Source organism: Eulemur rufifrons, chromosome 15, assembly GCF_041146395.1.
Source record: "Eulemur rufifrons isolate Redbay chromosome 15, OSU_ERuf_1, whole genome shotgun sequence".
NCBI classification, from domain to species: domain Eukaryota; kingdom Metazoa; phylum Chordata; class Mammalia; order Primates; family Lemuridae; genus Eulemur; species Eulemur rufifrons.
Window position 1 is genome coordinate 25,034,526 of NC_090997.1, and position 14,648 is coordinate 25,049,173.

The 14,648-nt window shown below is 33.8% G+C and overlaps 1 pseudogene; it reads right to left on the reverse strand.

Annotated features, from left to right (window-relative positions):
* LOC138395946 (uncharacterized) overlaps positions 1–12,501 on the reverse strand; it is a 51,743-nt pseudogene extending 39,242 nt beyond the window's left edge.
* Positions 12,502–14,648: the final 2,147 nt, after the last annotated feature.

Sequence of the window (14,648 nt, forward strand, 5' to 3'; positions counted from 1 at the left end):
TTTTTTTTTTTGCTGGCAAATTAATAAACTCCTCTTTCTTTCTCTTCAAAAAAAAAAAAAGTTGTTTTACATCTTTTTAGTGACCAGCATGAGTCTAGTCAATTTTTATCTTCATGATATTTATTTGTTCTTTCAATAAATATTTAGTAAGGACTTACTATGTGATTAGCAGACTTTGCCCTCAAGGAAATTGGAGGCTAGCTAAAGAGACAAAGAAGTAAACACTGTGCATTAAGTGCTATGAAAGAGGTAAAAGATCACATGGAATGAACATTTAATTCAGTTGAGGGAGTCAGGGAGGACTTTTGGGAGGAGGTAATATCTCTGTTTGTATCTGAAGTATGGGGCAAGTTAATTTAGGAAGAAGTGGAAAGAGTATTTCAGAAAAGGGAATAGGATGTGCTAGTTGAGCTAGTTAATAAAGAACATGGTTTCCTTCCCAGCAATCCCACTGCTAGGTATATATCCAATGGAAAGAAAATCAGTATATCGAAAAGATATCTGCATTCCCATGTTTATCACCACACTATTCACAATAGCCAAGATTTGGAATCAATCTAAGTGTCTATAAACAGATGAATAGATAAAGAAATTGTGGTACATATACACAATGGAATATTATATACCCTCAAAAAAGAATGAAATCCTGCCATTTGTAACAATGTGGATGGAACTGGAGAACATTATGTTAAGTGAAATAAGCCAAGCACAGAAAGATAAATCTCACATATTCTCACTCATTTGTAGGAGCTAAATATTAAAACAATTGATTTTATGGAGACAGAGAGTAGAATGATGGTTATCAGAGGATGAGAAGGGTAGTAGGGAGGAGGGGACAAAGTGGGGATAGTTAATGTGTGCAAAAATATAGTTAGATAGATAGAATGGACAATATTTGACAGCACAGCAAAGTGACTATAAATGACAAATTAGAATATACTTTAACTTTTTAAAAGAGTGGAATTGGAATGTTCCTAACACAAAGAAATGATAAATTCCTTAGGTGATAAATATCCCAATTCCCCTGTTTGATTAATGCTTATGATATGCCTGTATCAAAACATCACACATATCCCATAAATGTATAAGTATTATTTACCCATAGTAATTAATAATAAAAAATTTTTAAAAGAATGTGTTTTTCTTCTTAGAGTTTTTACAGTGATTATCTTAGTAAGTTATTTCATATTTGTATTACTAATTTATTACTCATATCTGAGCAAACGATAAGGTTTAACCAATCATTTTACATTGTTAGAAGTTTTTCATAATTTAAGGTTCAAGTGGTACAAACAGTGAATCATCTTTGTTATAACAGAATTCAAATTTTTAAAAAAGTGTTCTGATATAAACTAATATAGCTGGCACTATATGTCAGAATATACACAAAACACATATGATAAATGGATTCCATCATATTACTTTTCTTCCTAGAAAACTATTTATCTTGATTTTATAAACTAAAAACACTAGGTAAGACTTTTGAATAGCTGGACAGGATTTTTCTTCATGTAGTCTTGCATGTGTGCACATTTAATCAGCTCATTCTATAGTAGTTTACATGAATTTGCATAGGCAACTGGTGTATCATTGCTTGTCAGCCTTATACATCCCTAATTATAATGATTGTTCTGCCTTTTACAAACCATATTTAAAAAGTCTGTATAATGAATTAAATAAAGCTTATTATGAAATTTATTAACTGTAGTCCTGATCTATTTAACTGAAAGAAAAAAAGTTTGAGGAAAGGAATTAACTAATACACATGGACAAAGCCATTAGTTATAGAATGGGCCTACTCTTCAAAATGTTTTGTCAAAGCAAATGTTTCAAGTCAGTGAGTTCTGCTCCTTCAAGGGAATTTCCCCACATGGAAATGTAGCATTTTGCCTCCACCAGTGGTACCATATTTACAGGCTTTTTCTGCCTCCTCTTAAACTAGTTTACATAAACAAACAACTAAATGTATTCAAATGGTAGATGAGCTAGAACATTTAAGGACAAGCAACACTGTATTCTCTGGGTTTGTTTCCCAAGGTGAAGTTTATTTAACCATAAATTTTGCCTGGTGGGTCAATACAGAGTTACATCTATGCAAAACTTGGAAATTCTGCCTTTGTCAATTCCACCTCCCGTTGCTTTTCCCATCCATTTCTATGTTCTAAATATTCAGATGTGTTAGTAGACCCTGGACTCCTAGACACCCTCTTGAAATCTTATATGCTCTTCTGTGGTGGCCCAAAACCCTGAGTATCTCCCCACAGGTTCTTACCATAATATTGGCATGACTGTACAAAAAGCAAAGGACTAATTTATATGATGTTCCAACAGTTAATATATACAGGAATGAGGCACATAACAACATTTCAGTCAATGATGGATGGTGGTCCCATAGATTATAATGGAGCTGAAAAATTCCTATCACATAGTGATGTGGTAGTTATAACATCTTACCAGAATGTATTGCCTTTTCTATGTTTAGAAACATTTAGATACACAAATACCATTGTGTTAGTTCACAGAAAATTTAAAATCTTATTAAAAGAGATTCAATGTAATTTATAATTAAATAAATGCAAATCAGAACATCAGTATACTTTTTTTACCTACCAGATTAGCAAACATTCAAAAAGTTTAGTAATATCTAATCTTGAGGAAGTATGGAAACAATAATTTTCATAAACTGTTGGTGAACATACAAACTGATACAACATTGTTTTTGACAATTAGCAGTATAATTCAAATTTTTAAAATGTTCAGTCTTTTACTGAATTCTACTTTTAGGATTTAATCCTCAATATAAATTCACGTAGTTTAATTTGTAACAAAACAAACAAAAAAAGAACAAAAAAACCCAGAAACAATATAAACTGTAGAACATTCAATTCAATACTATGAAGCAATTAGAAAGATATGTATATATTTTTTCTTTTATTGATATATAATAATTTCCATATTTATGAGTACATGTGAGGTTACATGCATAGAATGTGTCATAATAAAATCTGGGTATTTGGGGTACCCATCACCTTGAGTGTTTATGATTTTTATGTGTTGATATCATTTTGAGTCCTCTCTTCTAGTTACTTTAAAATATTGTTGCTAAGAATAGTCATCCTAGTCTGCTATCAAATATTAGAACTTATTTCTTCTATCTAACTGTATGTTTGTACCCATAACCAACATCTACTCATCCCTCCCTCCCCTTCATCCACCCTTCCTAGTCTCTGCTGTCTATCATTCTATTCTCCATGTCCATGAAATCCAGTTTTCTAGTTCACACATATGAGTGAGAACATACATATTTGTCTTTCTGTGCCTGTCTTATTTCACTTAACATAGTGATCTCTAGTTCCATTCATGTTAATGCAAATGATAGGATTTCATTCTTTTTATGGCTGAATAGTATTCCACACACATCATATTTTCTTTATTCATTTGTCTGGTGATGGGTACTTAGGTTGATTCCTTATTTTTGCTATTGTGAATAGTGCTTATAATAAATATGCAAGTGCTGATATCCTTTTGGTGTACTGATTTCTTTTCTTTTGGATAAATACACAATAGTGAAATTGCTATATCATATAGTAGTTCCATTTTTATTTTTTTTTTGGAAATCTCCATACTGTTTTCCATAGCAGTTGTACTAATTTACATTCCTACCAACAGTGTAAAAGAGTTCCCTTTTCTTTTCATCTTTGCCAGCATCTGTTATTTTTTTGTCTTTTAATAATAGCCATCTAACTGGGGTGAGATGATATTTCATTATGGTTTTGATTTGCATTTCCCTGATGATTAGTGATATTGAGCATTTTTTCTTATATCTATCAGCCATCTGTATGTCTTTTGAGACATGTCTATTCATGTCTCAAAAAAGTGCCTTTGCACTCTTTCCAAAACATACGTTATCACTAGAATCACCTGGGACTCTTACTAAGCACACAGATTTCTGATCCCAACACAAACTTATTGAATCAGACTCTCTAAAAGAGGGTAATTAATATGTTTAAAATGAGCCCCAGGTGAATTATATGATTAGGTCAGTTTGAAAATGCTGGTAAAATTGGTTTTATTCCATAGCAGTGGTTTTCAACATGTGATTTCTGGTCCAGGAGCACAGCATCTTCAGAAAACTTGTTAAAAATGCAAAGTTTCAAGGTCCTTATCAGACCTACTGCAACAGAAATTCTGGGGTGGGGCCCAGCAATCTGTGGAAGTATAAGCCTTCCAGATGATTCTGAGAAAGACTAACATGTGTAAACCACTGTTCTACAGCTTTCAGAGTGATGCCGAGTAACACCTGAGTGTGAGTGTTCCTACAACAACTCTAAAGTAAAAAAGTGTAAATACCAGGAGATGTTAGATTCTAAGACAGATAAACAGATTTTTAAAATGGACTTTGACATTGTCCCTGTAAATAATATATGAATCTACAACTTTTGGATTTTCTCCTACTGGGAAGAGGATGCTATTGTTAGTCAATTGAATGGTTACTACCTGCTCAGCACTGATTAAGCACCTTTAGTATATTGCAATAATCATCAAACCACATTTATAGGCGAGCACTTTGTGGAGAAGTTGGAATTTTAGGGGGACCTTGGAAGGTAACTAGTGTTTCAACAGGTAAAAGTTGGGAAAAGAAAATTAATTCAGGGCAGAGGGAAGAGCATTAGCAAAAACAAAACCAAAGAAAACTAAATTGTATTTGGACAATAGTGAATGGGGTAGGGCAGTGGGTCTCAAACTTTATCTGGATAAGTAACATTTAGGACTTTTTTAAACTCTGGGCTTCAGCCCCAGAGTTTCTGATTTAGAACATCTGGAGGAAGCCCAAGAATTTGAACTTCCAGTACTTACCCAGGTAGTGCTGATGCTGCTGGTCTGGGAACTACACTTTGAGAATCTGGTATAGTGTGTTTAATGGAGGTTGATGGTAAACAAATATCCACAAATATTGGTATATAAGGCAAGATTACAGATGATATGAATTCATATGAAAAATTAATGACATCTTTTATGTATATATGTATTTATTCATTTGAATTTCATTTAAATGAGGACCAATGAAATGGCCAGGGTCATTCTGGACTATTCTGATGTAATATGCTAGGTTGGGTCAGATAAGGGGAGACTGAGACATGTTCCAAAATTACTTAACTCCAGTCTCCCTACCCTACTACTACTCCCATTCTTCAGCTCCTTGTCCTTATCAGATGACATATCAATTTTTTCAATTTTGAACATAATCAAACTAATCAGACTACAGTGTGAATGACTGATAATTATTTACTATGCCTTATTTGCATTTTGAAGGTGATACATATTAATCTTAATTAACTTTAACTGTGGAACTCCAGCTACTATTACAATGTTAAAAGAAAAATATCAAGCTGTGTGCATGTGAGGGGAAAGGAAAAATACCTTTTTTGGATGGGAGGGCTTCCTTGGAGGTTGTTCCTGAGGTCAATTCTCCCCAGGTGTTTAACAGTGCAGGGTTTCTTTGCGGTAGGTTAGTGCCTGACTGAAGTGTGTTCTGCTAACCAATCAGCTGTGCCAACTATGCATGGTAACCTAGTTTTAGTTAGGATTTGAACTTTCAGAACCTATTTAGTTGGAGTGTTCATGTTTCTTAGACGGTAACACTTAAGGCTATGGCACACCAGTTTTTAGTTTGTATGTGAAAATATTCCAATATCTATGTAGTTTTGGTCTTTCATTCTTATTTTAAATTCCATGTGCAAATTCTGCTTTTATTGTAAGTTTCATGAAATCCTTTATGAAGTTGGTGGGGATATAAGTAAGTAAAACATAGGAATATCATCATAATACTGTTGTCTTTTATTTGCTCTGGTTCCAGTTATCACTTCAATTCCATATTATACAGACATGTAAAAAAAGAAAAAGATAAAGAATTTGCTTTTTTTAATAAGAGAATGTTACTTTCTCAACGAATGATCCAATAGATAAAAATCTTCCAACAGAATAACCTGGCAGAGGTGTATTATTTGGCTCCGTAATGAATAGCTTCCTTGTCTGCAGTCACATTCCTCTTGCCATTGCTGTTTCAAGGAAATCAAAGAGTACTTTAGGAGACAAAGCTGTGGTCCCCAACACTGTGCCGGCACCAGTCTGCAGCCTGCCAGGAACCCGGCTGCACAGCAGGAGGCGAGCAGCGGGTGAGCGAAGCCCCACCTGTTCCCACACCAATTACCCCATCTCGGCTGCATCACCGCGGGAGCCCAGCGCCCCCGTCGGATCAGCGGGGACATCAGACGCTCACAGGAGCGTGAACCCCACTGCAAACTGCTCATGAGAGCCATCCAGGTTGGGCGCTCCCCATGAGAATCCAACGCCTGATGATCTGAGGTGGAGCCGAGGTAGCGATGCCCCCTCAACACGCCCCCATCAGTGGAAAAACTGTCTTCCACAAAACCAGTCCCTGGTGTCAAAAAGGCTGGGGACTGCTGCAAAAGGGGACCGTAATAAAGAAAGAGCAACTTTAGCCATTGAATAACTGGGTGGAGCAGCAGAACTTTCTCCTCCCCACTCTTAATTAAATGCAGTCTAATCTGTTATATAAATGAGAATTAAACTTACATGATTTAAAGTTTATGAGTTTATTATAGCAGTTATCCAACCTTAACTAATATGGAAATATTACCTTATAATTGAAAACATTTCACAGAATATATTTATGTATTCACTTGACTGTTACTATTTAGTATGATGTATTTTTATACCTATTTTCAAATAAAGGAAATGAATTAAGTAGTGTTATTGAGGGTTTTGTGTCAAGTACCAGATAGATTTATAGGACTTAAAACATTAGACAAATATCAACTATTGAGGCAGGCAACTGGTTGAATGAAAGCGGTAAGATAAGACAAAGGGGTCCACAATATATGAATATCTAGTTAGGTAGGAGACATTAAATATAAGGGCTGATCCTGGGCCAAATATGTAGTATTCTCTTCTGTGCATTGGAAGAGCAAGGGTAGGCCAACAGTGTGGGAATGTGTAGCTGAAGGAAATGATGCATCCCCAGAGGTGCAGCTCATTCCTGATTAAATTAGGTTAGAAGGCTAGGCCTTTTGGGAGATGCTTACACTAAATGAAACTATGCTAACACATGCTACATTCCCAGCCACTAGATAACAGTCAGCTCTCCATAGTTATAGCCTTCCTAGGTGACTCTGAGGAATTCCTGTAAAATCTACCATAATGTGATAAGTGCAGTTCAAAAGTTTGAAAAGTATAAAATATGGTGCCATGTGAGGATAATGAAATGTCTGGGAGCCTGTGCAAGCTAGCTAGTAGGGAGGCAAATGTCCTGTGGCATAATCCAAGGTCCTTTTCCAGGGTTTGGCATCCCCTAGTTGCAATTGTCCCCTCCAGTTATTATTTCCAGGTATTCTAGGGAAGCAATACTGGGCTCTGTGGTTGACTGGGTCCCCTTACAACAATGGCAGATCTGTTTGTCTACCTTGTGCCAATATCACAATGTCTTAATTGATATAATTTTATAATAATCTTCATGCCTAGTAAAATATACTACTTTCTTGGTTGTACTTCAAGAATTTTTATTTCTTCTTGATCTTTTGCATTTCCATATAAATTTTAAAATAAGCTTGTAATTGGTTGACATTGTATTGACTCTAAAGATATATTTGAGGAGAATTTAATTATGTTTAATATGTAATTTTCCAATCCATCAACATTTAATATTTCTCCATTTATGTACATCTTCTCTAATTTCTCTCAAGTTTGTTCCACTTTTCCATGTAGATTTTTTAAAATAAAACTTCTCTTGAAATATAATTTGTGTACGATAAAGTTCAACCCTTTAAAACATATAATTCAGTGGTTTTTAGTACATTCAGTATATTTATCTATTGAAACTATCTAAATTCAGAATACAAGGAGTCCCCAGGTTACAGATGAGATATATTCCTGAGAATGTCTTTAGGTTGGATTTGTATGTAATTTGGATCCCTGGTGAAAAGTGCATATATGGTAATAATAATACTATAATGCTTATATGTGGTAATAGTAATACAGTGTAATACTGTAGTAATACCCCTGTACTGTAATAATAAGTTACAGAAACTATTGTGTTCTTTCTTACAATTCTTAGGCTAATAGGAATGTTAACATTTATTTTGATCTTCTAACCAAATCAATAATATTTCCATTTCAATAATTAATCCACTCTTCTGCTTAGTTATGTTTGATGCTTTCATTGGAGCACTGCCTTTCACATGTTCCATTATTCTCATGTTAGCCTTTATAATTGTTCTGATAGTCGAGCGACTGAAGCCTAATGTTTTCCCAATGAATGATGGCTTCTGGCCTTTCTTCCACTGCTTGATTATTTCTACTTTTGTTTGCATTGTAATCACCTTTCTCTTCACTGAAGGCTCACCTGGATTTTCAGTGGAATTTCACTTTGGAGACATGGTCATAAGAGTAAACACAGGTATGGCTTTGATTTCATTATGGTTTTGATTTGTATTTCCTGAATTATAAATGACATTGAGATTTTTTTTTTTTCTGTGCTCATTGGCCATTTGTATATCTTCTTTGGAGAAATATCTGTTTGGATCCTTTGCCCATTTTTGTATCGGATTATTTGTCTATTTATTTTTTAGTTGTGAAAATTCTTTCTATATTCTGGATAAAAGTCCTTTATCAGATATATAATTTGTAAATATTTCCTCCAATTCAATGGGTTGTCTTTGCACTTTCTTGTTAGTGTACTGTGAAGTGAAAAAGTTTTCAATGTCCATAAAATCTGATATATTTTATTCTTTTGCCACCATCCTTTTGGCATCCTATTTAAGAAAGTATTACTTAATTCAAGGTCACATCAATTTACCCATGTTGTCTTCTAAGAGTTTTATCTCTTACATTTAGGTCTATGGTCCTTTTTTTGTATTTATCTTAGTTTTTCATATTTTTGGGATACATGTGATATTTTGATACATGTATACAATATGTAGTGACCAAATCAGGATAATTAGAATATTCATCTCTCCAAAAATGTCTTTTTTTTTTGTGCTGGAAACATTATAATTCTTCTTTAACCTATTTTGAAACATACAATGTATTATCATTAACTGTAATTTTCCTCCTGCATGATTGAATACTAGAACTTATTATTTCTATCTAACTGTATTTTTGTACCTATTAACCAAATTTCTCTTCATATCTCCCCTCCCCTCTTCTTTTCCAAGAGTCTGGTAACCAGCATTCAACTTTCTACCTCCATGAGATCTACTTTTTTAGCAATTATATATGAATGAGAACATGTATATTTGTTTTTCTGTGCCTGGCTTATTTCACTTAACAGAATGATCTCCAGTTCCATCCATGTTGATGCAAGTGACAGGATTTTGTTCTTTATTATGGCTGAATAATATTCCATTGTGTATCTATACCATATTTTCTTTAGCCATTTATCCACTGATAGACATCTAGGTTGAGTCCATGTCTTGGTTATTGTGAATAGTGGTGCAATAAACACAGGAGGGCAGATATCTTTTCAATATACTGATTTCCTTTCTTTTAGATATATACCCAGTGGTGGGATTGCTGGATCATATGGTAGTTTTATTTTTAATTGTTTGTGGAACCTCCATACTGTTTTCCATAGTGGGTATATTACTTTACATTCCTACCAACAGTATATGAGCATTCCCCTTTCTCCACATCCTCATCAGCATTTGTTATTTTTTGTCTTTTTGAAAATTGGTATTCCAACTGAGGTGAGATGATATCTCATTGTGATTTTAATTTGCATTTCCTTGACGATTAGTGATGTTGAGCATTTTTTAATATACCTGTTAACTATTTTCTTTGTGGAAAGTGTTTTTGATTACTAACTCAATCTCTGTGCACTATATAGGTCTATTCAGAGTTTTTCCTTTTTTTAAATCAGGTTTTGCATTTTTTGTGTTTTTAGAAATCTCTCCATTTTGTCTATATTGTCTAATTTGTTGGCATACAATAGTTCATAGCATTCTCTTATACAAAGATTGGTAGTGATGTCTACTCTTTCATTCCTGATTTTAGTATTTTGAGGCTTTTTTTTTTTTTTCATTTGGTCATTATAGCTAAAGACTTGTCACTTTTGTGGATCATTTTAAAGAACTAACTTTTAGCTTCATAGCTTTTCCCTCTGTTGATTTTTTGTTATCTATTTCATTAATTCCTGATATAATCTATTATTTCTTTCCTCTGCTTTCCTTAGGTTTATTTTGTCTTTTTTTTTCTAGTTTACAAGGTGGAAGGATAACATTGGTTAGAGATCTTTCTTCTTTTTTAATATAGGCATTTGGAGCTATAAACTTCCCTATGAGCATTGCTTTTCCTGCGTCTTGTATGTATTATGTTGTAATCTCACTTTCATCCATCTCAAAATATTATCTAATTTCCCTTGTAATTTTTCCTTTGACCCATTATTTAGGAGAGTATTCGTTAGTTTTTATGTATTTATGAATTGTACAAAATCCTTCTGTTATCGACTTCTAATTTCATCCCAATGTGGTTGTAGAACTCAATTGGTATATTTTTATTCCTTTTAATTTTACTGAGGCTTGTTTTATGGCCTAATATGTGATCTATCCTAGAAAATGATTTGTGTACATTGGATATGATGTATATTCTGATGTTTTGGGGTTCAGTGATTTACAGATGTCTATTATATCTTGGTTTATAGTGTTGTCTAAGAACTCTATTTCCTTGATTATCTTCTAAATAGTTGTGCTAGCCACTACTGAATGTGGATATTGACGTATTCAGCTGTTGTTGAATTGTCTATTTCTTCTTTTGAGTCTGCCAATTTTTGATTTATGGATTTTGTAGTTCAGATATTAGGTATGTATGTTAATAAATGTTAATTTGTCTTCATAAATTTTCATTTTTATCACTATAAAATGTCTTTTTTCTATAGTTATTTTTTCTTAAAATTTATTATGTCTGATATTAATATAGCCACTCTAGCTCTCTTTTGGGTACTTTCTGCATGGTATATATTTTTTCCATCCTTGTATTTTCAACCTATCAATGTCTTTTATAGAAAGCATGTAGTTGGTTCATTATTTTTAATCTACTCTGCAAAATTTTGCCTTTTGATTGAGGTTTTTTGTACATTTACAGTTAATGTAGTTACTATTTAATATGGAAGGATTTACACCTGTCTTTTGCTATTGTTGACTTACTTGTTTCTCTATACCTGTCACTGTTCTTTTGTGTTTATTTGTTTCTCTATACCTGTCACTGTTCTTTTGTGTTAAATAGACATTTTCTAGTATATCATTTTAATTCTTTTGTCTTATTTACTATATTTCCTGAGATGTTTTCCTAGTAGTTATTCTCAGATTACATTTAGCATCATAATTTAAGACAACTAAATTTGAATTAATACCAATTTCATTTCAATAGTAGTGACAAAGTCAGTTTTTGTTTATCTGTGACTGTCTCAATTTCACCTTCATTTTTAAAAATTTACCATTCTTTCCAAGTTTTATTCCAACAAAAATAAGATTAAAATATCCATGAAAATAATCATCATCATTACAATAAAATATTCAGTTGGACAGAAATGACCAGCATGCAATTCAGAATGTAATGTTTTGCACAAGTTAAAAAAAAGTCAAAGCTTTCTCAGGCTGGAAGATTAGGAAATCTTTTACACAGAAATTGGACCCTGAATGAGTTCTAAAATCCCTGTATTTTGTCTTATATTTATCTTTTTATTTATGTTCTTTTTCTTTCTTCTCATGCTTAGCTTTAGTTTCTTCTTTCTCATGTTTTTTGATCAACTATTCCACTTTCTTTTGAGAACTCTGATTACTTTTTTTCCTTCTTTCTTGTTAATATGGCAATTTCCACTTTTTCAGCAGTTTGCTAACATTCATGTCCTTATTTAACACTTTGATAGCTAAACCAAGTTCTGACTTCAAAGTCATTTCTTCCTTTTATTCTTGTTTTAACACTGACACAGATGCAGCACTATTATTTCCAATGCATAAGGTTTTCCATTACCCATAATTTCCATTAGAGCCGCTCTGATACAGATGAAAGCCATGGTCTTTATTCCAGCAAATGTACAGTAATGCAACACCAAAGGGACGTTTTCCTCCAGACTATGTATAAGCTTGTTTGATATTATACAGTGCTGTAACCAACTGCTCATAGGAATTGGCTTCTGAAACCATTATAAATACTTTTGAGCAATGAGCCTTGGTTTATTAGTCAGAACATTAGCATTTCCTGCCACACTGCAAGCCATGTCCTCACTGAGTTCATAAATTTTTTTGGAGAAAACGATTTCATCAAGAGGCTTGTGGATGTTGTGTCTTTCTGCTGCAAGCAAAACATTGCTTGCTAAAATTTCTGAACAGGTGCCTGCATGTTTGATGCTTCCATGGTACATTCAACTTGGTGCAAGTGACCTTCTGGAGAAAATACAATGGTCTTGGAGTCATATCCTTAAGACATCTATTTTTTTCTTTTTACAATGAGCCCTTTTTAAAGCATGAAGGACATCTTTTTTGAACTTTATATAATTCCAGAGGGAAGACACTAAAGAGTCAAGATCTACACAGAGTACTTTACTCTGCCAAAGAAAAAACACCACTACTGCCCAGCTATCCACTTCTCTGATAATATGGCCCACATGTGTGTGCGGAACCACCCTTCTCCTTAATTTTTGAAGGTTATTTTTGCTGGATATAAAATTCTTGGCTACTACTTAAAGCACTTTGAATATGTTATCTCATTGCCTTCCCAACTTCATTGTTTCTCATGAGAAGTCAACATTGTTTTTATCAAGGATCCCTGGTAATAATGAGCTACATTTTTCTTGCTGATTTTAAGTTTCTCTGTGCCTTTGGCCCTTGACAGCTTGAATATGTGGTAATCAAGGTGTGAATCTTTTTTAGTTTATGCTACTTGTAATTTTTTGAGCTTCTTGGATGTGCAGATAAATTCTTTTCACAAAATATGGGAAATTTTTGCCCATAATTTCTTCAATTACTCTTTCTCCCCCTTTCATTTTCTCACCTTTCCTTCTGAACCTTACATTATGCATATGTTGGTACACTTGATGGTGTCCCACTGGTTTCTGAGCCTATGTTTATTTTTCTTCTTTTTTTTTTTTTCCATTCCTCAGATGGGATAATTTAATTTGATCTGTTTTTAAATTTGCTGGTTTGTTCTGCCTACTCAAAGCTACTGTTGAGACTCTTTAGTGAATTTTTAACTTCTGTTATTGTATTTTTCAACTCTAAAAATTCAATTTGTTCTTTGTTAAAATAATTTTTATGTCTCTATTCATATCATTTGGTGAGGCATTGTTCTTATACTGTCTTTTAATTTTTTTATATATAGTTTCTTTTAGTTTTTTAAAGATATTTATACAACTAAGTTATGCCCCTCTGAGTTGTCTAACTGTGCTAAGCTGTGCTAGTTGTCTAGTAATACAAACATTTGGACTTCCTCAGGGACAATTTCTGTTGTTTTCATTTATTTTTCTTGTGAATGGGCCATACTTTTCTGCTGCTTTGTGTGTAAAAACTGGACATCTTAAATAATACAATGTGTCAACTCTGGAAATACAGTCCCCAACATTTGTTGTTGTTGTTCTTTGCTGTTGTTGTTGCTGTTTGTTTGCTTAGTGGTTTTCCTGAACTAATTCTCTAAAGCCTGTAATCTTTGTTGAGTGTGGCCACTGGAGTCTCTGCTCAGTTAGCTAAGTGCTGCTCTAACGATTAGACAGAGATTGTCTTAAGTGTCTTGAATGTGTATATCTCCCAGCCTTTGCTGAAGGGGTGTGTGTGTGTGTGTGTGTGTGTGTGCTGGGGTATGCTTTCAATGCTCCAACAGGCAGTTTAAAACTTTTCTTTAACCTTTAGTTCCTGCTCACACAGAACTTAAAGGTCAATCACAAGTATGAGGTTAGGGCCTTTTTTTAGATATTTCCTGGGCTGGCCCCTAACCCTGGACATATACAGCTCTGTGCATGTGCATGACCTTCTAGATTCCCAGGTATATGTTGGGGTTTATCAAAGTTCCCTGTGGACGTGTCATTTTCAAATTTTCCTTTATATTTTTAACCAGCCACTTGTTAGCCCCAAGTCATAATGCTGACTCAAGCAGCTATGTTATTAAACCATTGTTGATTTTATTATTATTATTATTTTGACAAATGCACTGGAAATAACATTGATCTCACAGCTCTGAGTCAGGTCACAAAAACACAAGCTCTGAGAATAGAGCTTTACTATGAACTGCCGAAAGGGTTAAATGGTGACAGTTGTCTGGGATGGGTCTTTTGAGGAGCTTCAAATGAATTTTTTCTCTTTCAATGGCACTGAGGCTACTGGTTTTTAAGATACTCTAGTTGCAAAGCTGATGATTTCCAAGGCTACCACAGAGCTAGGGAGAGTGGGATGATATTAGCTCTTTGCCTTTGTTTTGGTTTTCATAAGTTTTACTATGATGTTTCTAGGTAATTTTTTGATGTTATTATTGCTGTTATTGTTTTTGTTTATCCTGATTAGATTTCACAGAGTATGCTGAATCTATTGCTTAATGTCATTTGCCAATTTTGGAGTGTTCTCAGCCATTTTCTTTTTGCTTCTGCC